Here is a 13,204-nt window from a genome sequence, read left to right on the forward strand (position 1 = left end):
TATAGTATGGGGTATAGCACTGTCTAAATAGTATTCTGTGAAATTAAAGGCTTTGAACACGGGAAGAAGGGCTTGAGGGGAGATGATATATACTTTGAGATGTAGTATATAGAGAGAAAAATGTAAAAGTAATGAAGTCAGCTTTCACTCCGGCTTGAGCACAAGCAGTTTATAATGAATTAATGAAACCACCATAATTCAGCAAATGCCAAGTAAACTCACTCGGTTTCTTTTATTTTCCATGAACATTGTGCTGGTAGAGAAAGGAACAGAACTCGCATAGCCACACAACAAGACTAGTATTTAATATATCAGTATATTGAAGGGATTTATTTAAAGAAGTGAGTTCTGCGAGTCTAACCTTCTTCCTAAGATACCTAATGCTGATGACCTCAATACTGCACTCAGAAGTGGTGGAAATGACGGTTTATAAGGCTAAATTTTGTAAACTAGATCATCTTCACGGGTTCTCTGTTCTCTAGTCTTTTACTTAAAAGGAGACAACCTTTGATCCCTAATAAAAATGCATCACAACAGTGGCAAACTTTGCTTAAGTTGTTCCACCAAAAAGAAAATACAACCCCCTTTGTTAAATTTAAGACCCCCGTAGGATTCGTATCAGCTCTGGCTTGTCAAGGAGGAATCCAGTGGTGAAGGTGAGTTGTACAGGCTGTAACTCCCTTATTCCTGCTTGCTCTGCCGTTTCACTGCTCAGATATTTCCTGGTTATCTTCCAGCCAATTGGCCCTACTCAGATCAGGCTGATAAATATCACTGCAGCTGTGTAAACACATGCATAACCACTTTATCTAGTCACCTCAGACTCATTGGAGATGCCTCTTTCTAACATAATAGGCTCTAATTATTTTAGCCGTTTTAAAGATTCCACTTAGCATACAGCAGTATACATATATTAATTTGTTCTTGGCGTTTCACCATTTTGAGATAGAGTGTGTAAACATACATCTTACTCAAATTTCTGCATTTATAAAACCAAAGTCAACAACCATGTACAGCTACAATATTTAGCTCTTATAAAGCCTCACTAGAGCTACCTTCAACCAGTGACAGATGTATATAGAGTGCCTTGCAAAAGTATTCAAACCCTTGCAGTTTTCACATTTTGTTGCTTTGAAGCTTGACACTTTGATGTAGCAATTAATGTTATATATGCAGCCTGCTCTATACTTTCAAACCAAAACACAGAAAGAAGTAAACAGATAATTATAGTGGATGACAAATGGAAATGTCATGGTTGTATAAATGTTCAAACATTTTGCTGTGGCAAAAACTACTTTTTCTTTAACAAGTTGAGTGGCATCATTCTGTGTGCAGTATTAGTGGTTATTTCAAAATAAAAACACCTATTTCAGTGAGGTTTCTTGGTCACATAGTGAATTTCAATCAAAGAAACAACTATGAAGTCTAAGAAGCTCTCAAAACAAGTCAGGGATAAAATCATTGAAAAGCAAAGATCAGAAGAAGGTTACAAAAAATATACTGTAAGAGTCTGCATTTTCCTGTGAGAGCAAAGTCAATATGGTCAGGCTGCAAGACACTATTGATCCAACGAGACAAATGGCAGGTTTTCTATAGGATAACTGTTGCATGATTCCATATCTAAACAGACATCTGTGAACAATTAATTTAGCTGGACATGGACTGGCTCACTATTCAGGGGAATTTTCTTGTTTATTGTTAAGGAAAAACGTATTGTAACTTCTGACTTGGGTTCTAAGAAGTTTAGTGCAGAAAACACAACTTAACAATAGCCAAGAGCTGTAATGTGCCAACAGAGATAAAGGAATGAAAAACAGGGAGAGTGATGATGGGATTCAGCTTCACCATCCTAAAACTAGAACTGAACATAATGTGAATGAGGTGCTAGTGTTATAACCCACCTTACCAGGGTGGAGGATATGACATTGGAGGTGGCATTCTGACAAGAATTGTTGCCTGTGATTCTTGCTCCTCTCTTTACCAAGGTGCTGGAGTTATGGGTTCCTGTTTCCCTACAATGTGATACTGTACATGAGACTGACAACCAAGCAGATTTAAGCTGAGCATCTCAGAGTGTCCTTTCTTCTGGTCCTGGTGTGCCACCACCACAATTAATATGCACTCACACTATATATATCTATCTATCTTTTGAAGTTCAAGAAGGATAGCACTGCAAATGTAATTTGTCTAATTACATTTATCTGCATATGGGGTCTCTAGTTTCACATATGAACACGATGTTGCTTCTTGCTTTGATCCAAATTAAGATGCCTCTTAGGAACAACAGAGAGAGAGTGACTGAGCATGAAATCCAATCACACCACTCAATAACAGAGTCTAGGTGGGTACTTGACTAACTACAACACCTGTGATTAAAAGTATTTCACATGCACTATGGATTTAGTAGCATTGTGGAGTTATTCACCATTTTATTCCTAGATATAACTGAAAAGATGTATGCTTTGTTAAATAAACAGATGCTTCTTAGTTCTGTTATGTACTATAGATTAGGTTTTCATTTTACCTAAAAAGCTTTGAATATTTTTGAAAAGCATGAATTTGTTGATACTCAATAGTTGTGTTATAGTAGTGTCTCATGTTCTTAATCCAATGCTTACATTTTTAGATGATATATTGGAAACTTACAATACTGCTGTCAATTATGAGAAGAGACAATACTAAATCCGTCCTTTTTTAATCATCCTGGAAGATGACATTTGGGAATGACTTCTTTATCGGTCAGCAGCTCAAATTATTTGTGGCTACCAAAGTTAGCCTGTATGGAAAATTGAATAGCTTTTTCTGTAATGGATAATGCGACCATAGGATTATTTATTTTCTGGAAGAGCAGATAAGATCACCCTCCCTTTCTCCCTATTTTGAAGTCTGATTGCCAAGGTGCCCAGTCAGGCCTCTATCTGCTATGAAATGCATTTGAGTGTTGCTACAGTTCATAACTGCTACAGCTTGTGTGTGCATGATGGTTTGAAGATCAGCGAATTCAGACTGAATCAGTTTGTTTTCATTTTAATGAAATTAATTTGGCCTATGTATCATTCTTTTCTTCACGTTTATTGTCTTTGAAGCTGTATTCCCAACTGGTAGCTGCCTGTCATTGGTATTTGTGATTTAGAAGGTTTATTCTTTTCTGGAGGTGCTATTTGGGAAATGAATCAATTCACTACCCTGTGGGTACAAAATGGGATTACATAACAGGGGTTACAAAGGGTGACTGATTTTATGGAGCTATTTCCTTCCTTTGATTTTCAGAAAAGAACAGTGTATCAGTATGCCATGCAAACTGTATTTTAGAAATACCATCTAACAGAACATCTAACATTGCAAACAGAATGGAGTTTGATTTGTTTCTGCCCACTCCATGTGCTGACTGCAGGTGAGAGACTGACTGCAGGGTCTTTATCCAGGGTTTTCCAAAGGTCACCATCTCCTTCTTGAGCCCTCATGCAGTTATTTATAAAATCTATTAAAATACAAACAAGTGCAAATCTTATCTATCCAAAACAGCAAGCACATTTGGCAACATCATCACAATCCCAGAGTACTTCACCTGAACCTGTGGCTGAACAGGAAAGCTCATATCGAAATACAGACAGCATAGACAAGAAACAGATTTTAGCCTAAATTGAACTGATGTGACCACAGTTATTAATGTCCAGGTATTTTTCTTGCTGGCCTCCTGAATATTTTTCCTTTGTCAATATTAAGTGATCACTGAAGACTGTTCATAGTTTCATCCTTTTCCTCTATCAGATTTATTTTAGTACAGAAAATTGAAATATATTTATTTTAATCATCTGATCAAAGATAAAACACAAAAGGCAGATTTTCCAACTATCAACGTCAGAACTGTAATTGCTTTATTAATAAAGTTTATCGGATCAATAGGGTTTTACATTGATCATTAGTTAGCCTCAGGCTTTTTCACAACCAACTTGACTGATTGGCAAATCAGGAAATGTAAATGTTTATAGTAACAGTAAATTTACTTAATGCATTCCATTGCTTACAACACCTAAACTATGAAACATACTGTATGCATGCAGACTTAAATATGATTATTCCATTGATTTGGGAAGGTGTCACAGTTTAAGGCCACTTAAGTTACATGCGCAGAAAGACAAATATGAAGGACATTTTACTTTAGCACGAAACCTTCAGCTTCTGTAATAGTGATTTAAAAAACAGAAATGGATGATTTGGTTTGAAAATGAGGAGTCTTGAGCTACTGTCTGGACAGCAATGATGCGTTGAGGTGCAGGAAGGCAGCAGCCCAGAAACCAGTGTGTTAGTTCCATCAAGTATTTTTCAAGTCTTTCAGGCCAAAGAAAACACGTTTTGTGGCATACTAATTGACTTTAACATATTACAAGTAAAAGTGAAATGGAATACACACTATATAAGGCTGAAGACAAGCATCCCTTGATTGATTTTGCAGATGGGAGGATTCACTGAGTGTGGAAGTTTAAATTGATTACAGTGAGCATACACAACTAAGGAGCAACTTCAGGCGGCACCAGCAGCAAGCAAATATCTTTACAAAAAACAAATGTCATGCTGCGGTTGAATAATGTAATTCAGTCAAGAGTATATGGTGATGAAAGGCATAGTAGATCTTTCTTTTTTTGTTATGTTATTGATTACAGAAAATTGATCTAATTGGATTCTAATTGGAAAATTGATCTAACTGGAAAAGCTATTCCCACATGACTCTTTGTTCTGTTTCTTAAAATCTGGAAAATCAATGTAACTTTCAGTTATGTATAAGGGGTTCTTAAAAGTCATAGCCTATAAAGATGGCTATTGAAAACAGAAAAGACTTAAAGATAAATAAGAGCTACAGAAGGAGTGATATTCTGTACCATTGTATTGTATTTGTGAAATGCAGACTTTGGGTATTTCAATACTGTATGGAGTCTTCAGATACCATCACAGGCTTTCATACATCGAACCTGTGCATTGGTAAATCACATATACTGTATATCTAGGAACAAGTATTAGGTTTATTCCATGCTGAAAAAAAGAAGAGAGAAAAAACAACGTTTCGGCCGTGGAGCCTGGTGTGGTGACACCTGAAGAAGGCTCCACGGCCGAAACGTTGGAGTTTTTTCTCTCTTCTTTTTTTCAGCATGGAATAAACCTAATACTTGTTCCTTTGCAGCCTACGCATGCTGATGCAGCTACCCACCTGAACTACTGTATATCTATATATTTATGTGGAATATCAAAGGAATAACAGAGCTTTGAGTTCAAAGCAGTTGCTAAAGTGTGTTAAATGTATGGACAAATTGATAACTACTTTTCATTTCTTACAATATTGTTCAGTTTGTATGTATGCTTGTATTGTATGTATTGTACCATGTGTACTGTATGCATACCTCCATGCAAGTTGATGCAACCATAAATTGGAGTAACTAAGAAAAATGCTAGGTGGGAACACTGCAAACCCAAACTTTGCATTTTTTAAACATCCTTACCCCGTTAATGACAATGGAGTAAAAGCAGTTGAAAAAGAAAAGGAAATTTAACAGGTGAAGAAACATGTCCTCCTTTGTAAACAGTACTGTGGGGTGTTACATTAAATAATCATTTTAATTTCCAAATAAATACAAAATTAAGGAAGAAAGAGGAACAGATTGCTTGAATATCTCTCAAAAGTAAGAGAAGTAGAGGTGGGTTGTCATTGGCATCATGAATTCAAATAAAAATAAAATGTGTTGGCTTTGTTTTCAATGAGGTATTAAAATGAAACAAAGAATTCTGAGAAGTGAGCATTGAATTGTAAAATGCACTTAATGAGGGAGAAAAATGATAAGGCAAAAATTATATTTATTGCCTTACAGTAATTCATGCTTTGTGACATCCTCTCGTGCTGTGCATGAAAGTATCCAATAAGCTGGAAGGCAATGAATTCCACTCTTACACTGAATCATGTCTGAGCTCCCGGAGATGGATGATGAGGTTCGGATTCAGAAAAGCCTTAATAATTAGCTCATACGGGTGGTATCTTCACTTTAAATGTTGGAACCTACTAGCCAAACCCTATGTGGGCACACATTATCATCAATTAAAATGAAATGCTTGCTCCTGAATAATTGGACACCGGTGTAGCCTTGACACTGTTTCATGGTAGCCATGGATTTAAGTTTTGACATTCAGAAAATGTGTCATTAGAACAATGAATAGCATTTCTTTGGTGACGACAGCCAAACCAAATTATTTAGTAACCTGAGTAGCAGGCCACATTGCATAGTATTACCTGCCAAGACTTAAACAGATCAGCAAATGAAAAATGTCCTAGAGCCCATGCAATGACACATAAACACTAGTTGAAAAGGACAGACATTTTTCATATTGAACATAGTAAGTGATTTGTATGCTTGGAACCCTGTAAGAGAATTGCTACATTATTGATGCATTCCATTAATGGTTATATACTGTAGTACAGTGGTAAGAATCTTTATAAATCCCCTAAAATTATAAAGAATTGTAAAGAAATACTATAATATATTTGGTAAGTCAAGCAGGAAATTTTCTTGTTCAATCCCTCATACAAAAATACTAGTCAGAAATAGGAAATCAAAATGAAAAGTGAAAAATAACACCGAACAAGAATAGAACATACTCACACATTGCCTTGACTTCACAGCTGCTATTTCTGAACGTGCTGGTGCTAAGAGATGGGTGTTGTAGATTCAGATATGTAAAGGGTTGTGCAACTAAACTGAGGAAATTAGATTTGGTAAACGGGCAACTTTTAAAAATATTTTCATGAACTGAAGTAATGCAAATCGTATATAATCATTCCACAGTCATTTCACAATCCACAATTGTGGATTGCAAACATTAAAAATTTAGTCTCTCTAAGTTTAAAATGTCAAAAAATACATAAAAAAGGTTCCTAATAAAAAAATAAAATGATTAACTGGCACCATTTGTTTCCACTGAGAGTTTAGAGAAGCCTTGGATACAGCGATCGATTGGATTGGCTATGTTCTGACCCCTGACCCCTCAGGGCACTTCTGCCAGGGGCCTCACAATTTCAGACACCCTGGCTGCTTTACATCAGCAGGATAACCAACAGGCGTGAGTGCAGTATGGATATTTATCTCAGAGGACTTCCAATGCCTGTTTACCCAACAAATCCATGGGGCTCCAATGAGGATCTTTAAAGGAAATCGGGACTGATTTTTACTGTATGTCTGTTTTATTCCTCTCTGGGACCTGTGGAAATAATAGATTATCCAAAGTCAAGAAAACTAGAATCTCATGTTCGTAATACTGAAAATGTAAGTGTTACAAAACTACCATTATGGACTGTTGTTTTCTTTAGTAATACAGGATTAAAATGCTTTTCAATTCCTAAGAAGTAGATCAGCACCCATTTTTGTTCTTACATTTTGAGAATCTTTATTGTGCTGATGAAGACCTGTGTACTGCTCAGTCTAATATTCATATTTCAAAAGAGTGTTGGAACTGAATTGTCCTATCTCTTAATGGGTACAGCGCTCACAGTGGTTCTCTGCCTGTCGCCCACTTACCAACCTTTCACCTCACTGACTGTTGCTCGGCAAGGGTTAGTCCCTACCAGCTACCAATACACGGTAACAGATGCTTTTCTTTTTGAACAACGTTCGCAACGACATCGGCACTGTGGCTATGGAGTCATTCATGCTCCATTCTCTGATGACTTTTGAGCCGTCTTTTTGTTGTTTCTACTTGGTACCACGTGGTGCATGAATTGTGTTACTGTGAGGCCTTTGGTGCAGGACGGTGGTGTGGTGTGTACTCTAGGAGCCTGTAGGAGCAGAAAAAAGAGGCTGTCAACAGTTATGATCGGCCACCATGGAAGAAGGGAAGCAGCTGTCGCTGGTTTCTACTGCTTCACCAAAGTGATTAATACATGGTGAGGTCCTCCTTGTGTTTACAGGCAGCTCTGACAGATAACAATTTGTCTTTCACTGTTACAAGTCAACAGGCTTTATTATAGCAGCTGTTTCATACTGCAGAAATGAGATGTGGCTGCTTGCCACCACATTCTCGGTAAATCAGAGCCCGAAGTCTTTTAACAGTACACACGGACGTTATGTCAATGTGAGGACACTTGCTAGCAAATCTTGAATAGGAAAATAAGGCAGTACACACAGTACATCAAAACCATTGTTAGGAAATGTACATGTGGCACATTTGTGGCTGAATGTGACATTGAGAGCCACTTCAATTATGGCTCTATGGATGAATCCTTCACGTGTCCTTATTTGAGTGCCTTTCAACACTGAAGACCATAAAGCTGGCTTGTAGAATTCACGCACAGTGGGAATGATTAGAGATATTGTTTTTTTTACTAGAACCCCTGTACCTTCTGTTTTGTGAAGTTGCTTGCAGCTGATTAAATATAATCACATCTCATTCTGCTTGAACTCTGATGATCCTATGGCACCAAAAAATATAATTTTAACAATGTGGACAATGAGTTGCAAAAATGATATTTATTGCCAGTGACAACATAAGTACGTCTTCTCCTGAGGTCTGTGTTGAGGCTGTTCTCCTCACTCGTTGTCACTTCTGTGAGCCTGCAGAATGAGCCGAGACGGAAGAGTTTGCTTGATTATAGCAGGCAGCGTACCTACCTGTTAGTAGATGCTTGAGTCAGTGCGAATTACGATAAATTGTGTCAGCAATGAAAGGCTAAATTGTGGGTCATATCCTGTTTGTCGAAACAAGCCTGAATGGGAAGTGAGAAAGGATAAATATATTGTGAAGGGCTAAAAGGGATTAGTCATATGGAAAAGGTGTTGCGATGAACATTTACTATTTGAAATTATTTGGGAATTTTTCTTGGCATGTTTAATTGATTTTTCAAACCTGACATGGATTTAAAATTGTAATTCATAGAATGGAATGCAGAGAGGTTTCCCAGTTATTAAAAAATCTGCATAAATACAGACAGGCTCATTTTGAAAAGTACTTATGAAAATTTCAGAAAGTGTCAAATGTCATCTAGACAGGCATAAAGATAGGTGAATTGCAAAACGAACTTCACAAAGGGTACAAGAGAAGGAATTCTACATGCATATGAAAATTAAATATTGTCACTGGACATTCTACTCACCCCCAGGGTTCATTTACAGTACAAAAGGCTCATATTAAGAGAAGGATCAGCTGTAATCTTACACTTGATGTACATCACTGTCCTCAACAGATCTAATGCAGCTTATTCAATCACATATATAATTAGTATACTGAGATGTACACACAGCAAATTCTAAAGTGTTGTTGCTTAATTGCAATGTAATTCCTGCAGTGTACCCTGTGCCCCAGCTTTGATAGCTGACAAGCCAATTATATCCTGTGAAATTAGGCATTGATGTTTTCAAAGAGCTGTGCTCTTACAGAGAAAGGCTCTTTAAAGGTTCTGTTGATTAATTAGGAAGCACTGTGGAGATAAGTTCGTCATTGGGCCCAGCAGTCTGGCTAATCATCAGGGGACATCCCACTATTGTGCACTGTTTTATCACATGCTACATAATTAGCTCATTGTCTTTTAAGGTCAGACCTCTGCCACATACAGATGTTGGCAGGCATGTTCACCAGAAGCAGCAATCATTGCTGTGTTAAGCCCATGGCTCGGCTATGGAGATACCTTTGTTCTTTGCTGGAACAAAGACCTGCTGTTTGTTTACAAGGCTGGGGATTAAATATTAAGTTTTTTTGTCTTCCCAGAAAGAGAAATCACTGGGTGAAATTATTAATGCTGTGAAAGAAGTTTATTCTCCATCTCTTCCTTGCTACTATCTCCACTTTCCATATACCGGAGGCAACAGGTTTTTAAATTATTGCATGTAACAGTACATAATATATTATCTGAAGGTAACTTGTAAAACAAATTCATAAATACGTAAATTGAATAAATTAGGAATATTGTGCAAAAAGGAGAAACTTGTAGAAGAACCATAAAGATAATAGATGAATGGGACATTTATCATTTCAGTGGGCTTATTAAATAAGAATATTTAATAAGGGAAGAAGAAAGCAAAAACAAAGCCTGAGACTGAGTCTGAATTCAATAGGAAAGTGATAGATGAAGCCAAACTCTGTGTGCCGAGGGAGTGCTGTCTCAGCAGCAGATGAGCACTTGGGGAGTGTGGCACTAAGGGCTTTGCTCTGTTCCTGCTGGATTACCTGCGACTGGGGCTCCTGGCTGGGAACAGAGCCAGGGCTCTCACATTAGTACTGGTGCAGTGTGTGTGTGGTACAGTCATGCAGCAGACAGTGAAAGTATTTTAGAACAAATACTGCATGCATGCTTCTAATTACAAGTCTGGATTAAACTAAGTGTATGTCTGGAAGAGTTTTGTTTTATTAATGAATTATTGATTGATCGGGTTATGGATGAATTGATTTCTGCACGTTTACTGCATCCAGGTATGCATGCAGCTTTGCTAACAGGTTGGCACATCCGTTCACATAGCGATTTCCTAGCAAGGCAGCTGTTAACATAGCAATCAAATTCACTATACTTTGGGGTTGTTGTAAGTTAAAGAGGGTAGGGCAGGGTGAATGGTACAGTACAAAAGCTGGGCTCATGCAGGTATGTCTGCAGAAAAGCACACTGCAGACACACCTGAGAAGTCTGTCCTGGAGGGGTCTCCTAGCTTTCTTGTGAGAAGTGGCTTGTCAGCAAAACTAGAAGATACAGTGATGGATGAAAGTTGTATCCAGGCTTATCAGAATCCAAGCTTCTTAGGTTTTTCTTATTCATCACTTGTTTTCAGCCATGTGGAAATGTTTTACAAGTAATGTCTCAAACACACTTGAACAGACGATAAAAAAACAGCTCCTCTCTTCTGACCAAGCTCATAAGTGTAAAGTTTGAGATTTGCAAAAAAGTTTATATTCTGTTGAGCACCACATACACTCCTTTTAATTAATAAAAATACTGAAATTGATATCACCTCTCAAAATTACTCAGTATCTACGACTAGTAGACCTATCCTTATTTGTAGACCATAACATTTGGTAACAAATACAAGTTTAATTTAAATTTAAATGCTTGATACTTATAAGTAATTCTTATTTCACAGATCTTCAAAAGGTTCATGACTTGTTATACAACTATATCACTGTTGTGTCAACTGTGACAACAACATTGATTTAGTGAATTTGATATGAGATAAAGACATAAGCAGAACAGGCTTAAAAAATGTGGTGGCTGTCGGTATATGTGATTGTGAGTACAAGGAACAGAATTATACTTTATTCATGTACAAAACAATCCCACACCCACAGTTTGGAATCTTAGATGCAACCCAACATGTAATGATACTACAAGGCACACATCTCTATTGTGTACTGAAGGAAGTTGGTATTTTCCATTATCTTGATTGTACTTTTCACACTGTTTCTGTGACATATCCTTGAAATTGGTGGTTTCTAACCCATCAATTCTAATTTTTTTAAATATTTTTACCATGCCAAAATCTTATCCCTTTTCATGACTGTAGATAAAACATAATTCAAAATTCCTTCATGATGTGAAATGTTCTTCATTTGATTACCAGCAGCGGTTACGAGTGATTCAGAAAATGAAGGACCATGAGCCTTTCACTATCATTAATTTTATACATGTGTACATAAAGTCATGAACAGCTCTTTTAACAGAAACAACACAATCAAAAAGACAGCCGATGCAAGGGACTAGGTATTCAATTTGATAAAGTTAATTAGGTTTGTTGAAAGGTATAGGAAAACAACTTATTTTTGGATGTCTCTGGAATTTATGAATTACTATGCAAAATTACACACAAAACTCACAAAAGAATAGTAGAGCAAAGAGACTCAAACTGTAAGAAAATCCAGTGTTATTATTCTCTTGATCATTGTAAAGGCCAGGTGTGTGAACACGAAGACATTCTCTTTTGGTTCTGCTATAAAGTCAGGAAAGGTTAAGGAATAGTGGAAAGGCAGCCTTTCTTCATTTCTTTATTACGGTTTTCTAGTGATGGAAATGTTTTCAAGACACAATAAAACCTGTTAGACTATTTGAAGCCCTCAGGTTTGCAGGAAAATTACTTGAACCATTTCAAATGAAGTCACCTCATCCTCTGAATATCCATATTCCATCGGAGTCTCACAATTCGCTTATCGATATATTCTATAAAGTTGCTTGGTTTTCACTTTTCTATCACACTTCTAAATCTACAAAATCAGCAAAATCTAGGAATGTCAATATATTTGGTGCCACGGTTACTTTGAACTTGTTTTGAACATTTAATGCTTTCACTGTTCTATGTTTTAAAAAGTGAAATATTTTACGGAGGTACAGTAGTAAGTTTGCGGTGAAGGCCTTGAAAATTATGATAGCTCCTGTGAGAAGTCTCAAAGACAAGGTTTTTCTTTTAGCAAATGAGGTTTCTCAGACATTAAAATGAAGCTTGGCAAACTTAAAATTGTCATGTGTGTTAAAGAACTTTCAGAACCATGTTTTAAACTGTTGCAATCAACGTCTTCTGAATATTTGCATAATAACTGGAAACACCTGTTTCTGAATGTGTAGGTGTGATTCAAACATAAGTACACACGTTACTGCCAGGTATCAACAGTTCGTTCATGACTCCTGTTGTCAAGAAAGTCTCATTTTTAATCAGATGAATGCAGAGAAATGTGGAGTGTAACAAATCATTAAAAACTGAGATTTTCCCTCCTTTCCTCTACCACCAGTGCCAGTTTGAGTCTTGGATAACTCTGGGTTGTGCTTAACGACTCACAGGCTGTGAGTTGTGTAGTAGACAGCACACATCCGTCTATCTACTGCAGTGTATTAGGAAGGCTGTTGTAAAGCTTACACTATACTGCAATCACCTGCTGGCGTGTCGAGACAGGTATTTTTCTGTTTGCACATAGAGCTCAAACTTTACTTTGTGAATGCACATTTGCAGTGCGCTTGTGCTTTGATAGATTTTCTTAGTACATCACATCCTAAAATTGGAAAGCGAATGTTTTTTGATGGCAGCCCTCACACTTTTAGGCAGTCCGTGAGTCTGTATTAATTAGGGCTGAAGCGTTCCTAAGGTCGTGAAAAGATTGTCATTAATTTGAAAGGGCGAATGCTGGATATTGATTTATTTGAAGAGGATTTTCTGTTATAGGTATCAGCGTTTTTATATCCTCCAGAATACCCTGGACA

The sequence above is a fragment of the Atractosteus spatula genome, chromosome 15 (assembly GCF_055471065.1).
Source record: "Atractosteus spatula isolate fAtrSpa1 chromosome 15, fAtrSpa1.hap1, whole genome shotgun sequence".
Lineage (NCBI taxonomy): Eukaryota > Metazoa > Chordata > Actinopteri > Semionotiformes > Lepisosteidae > Atractosteus > Atractosteus spatula.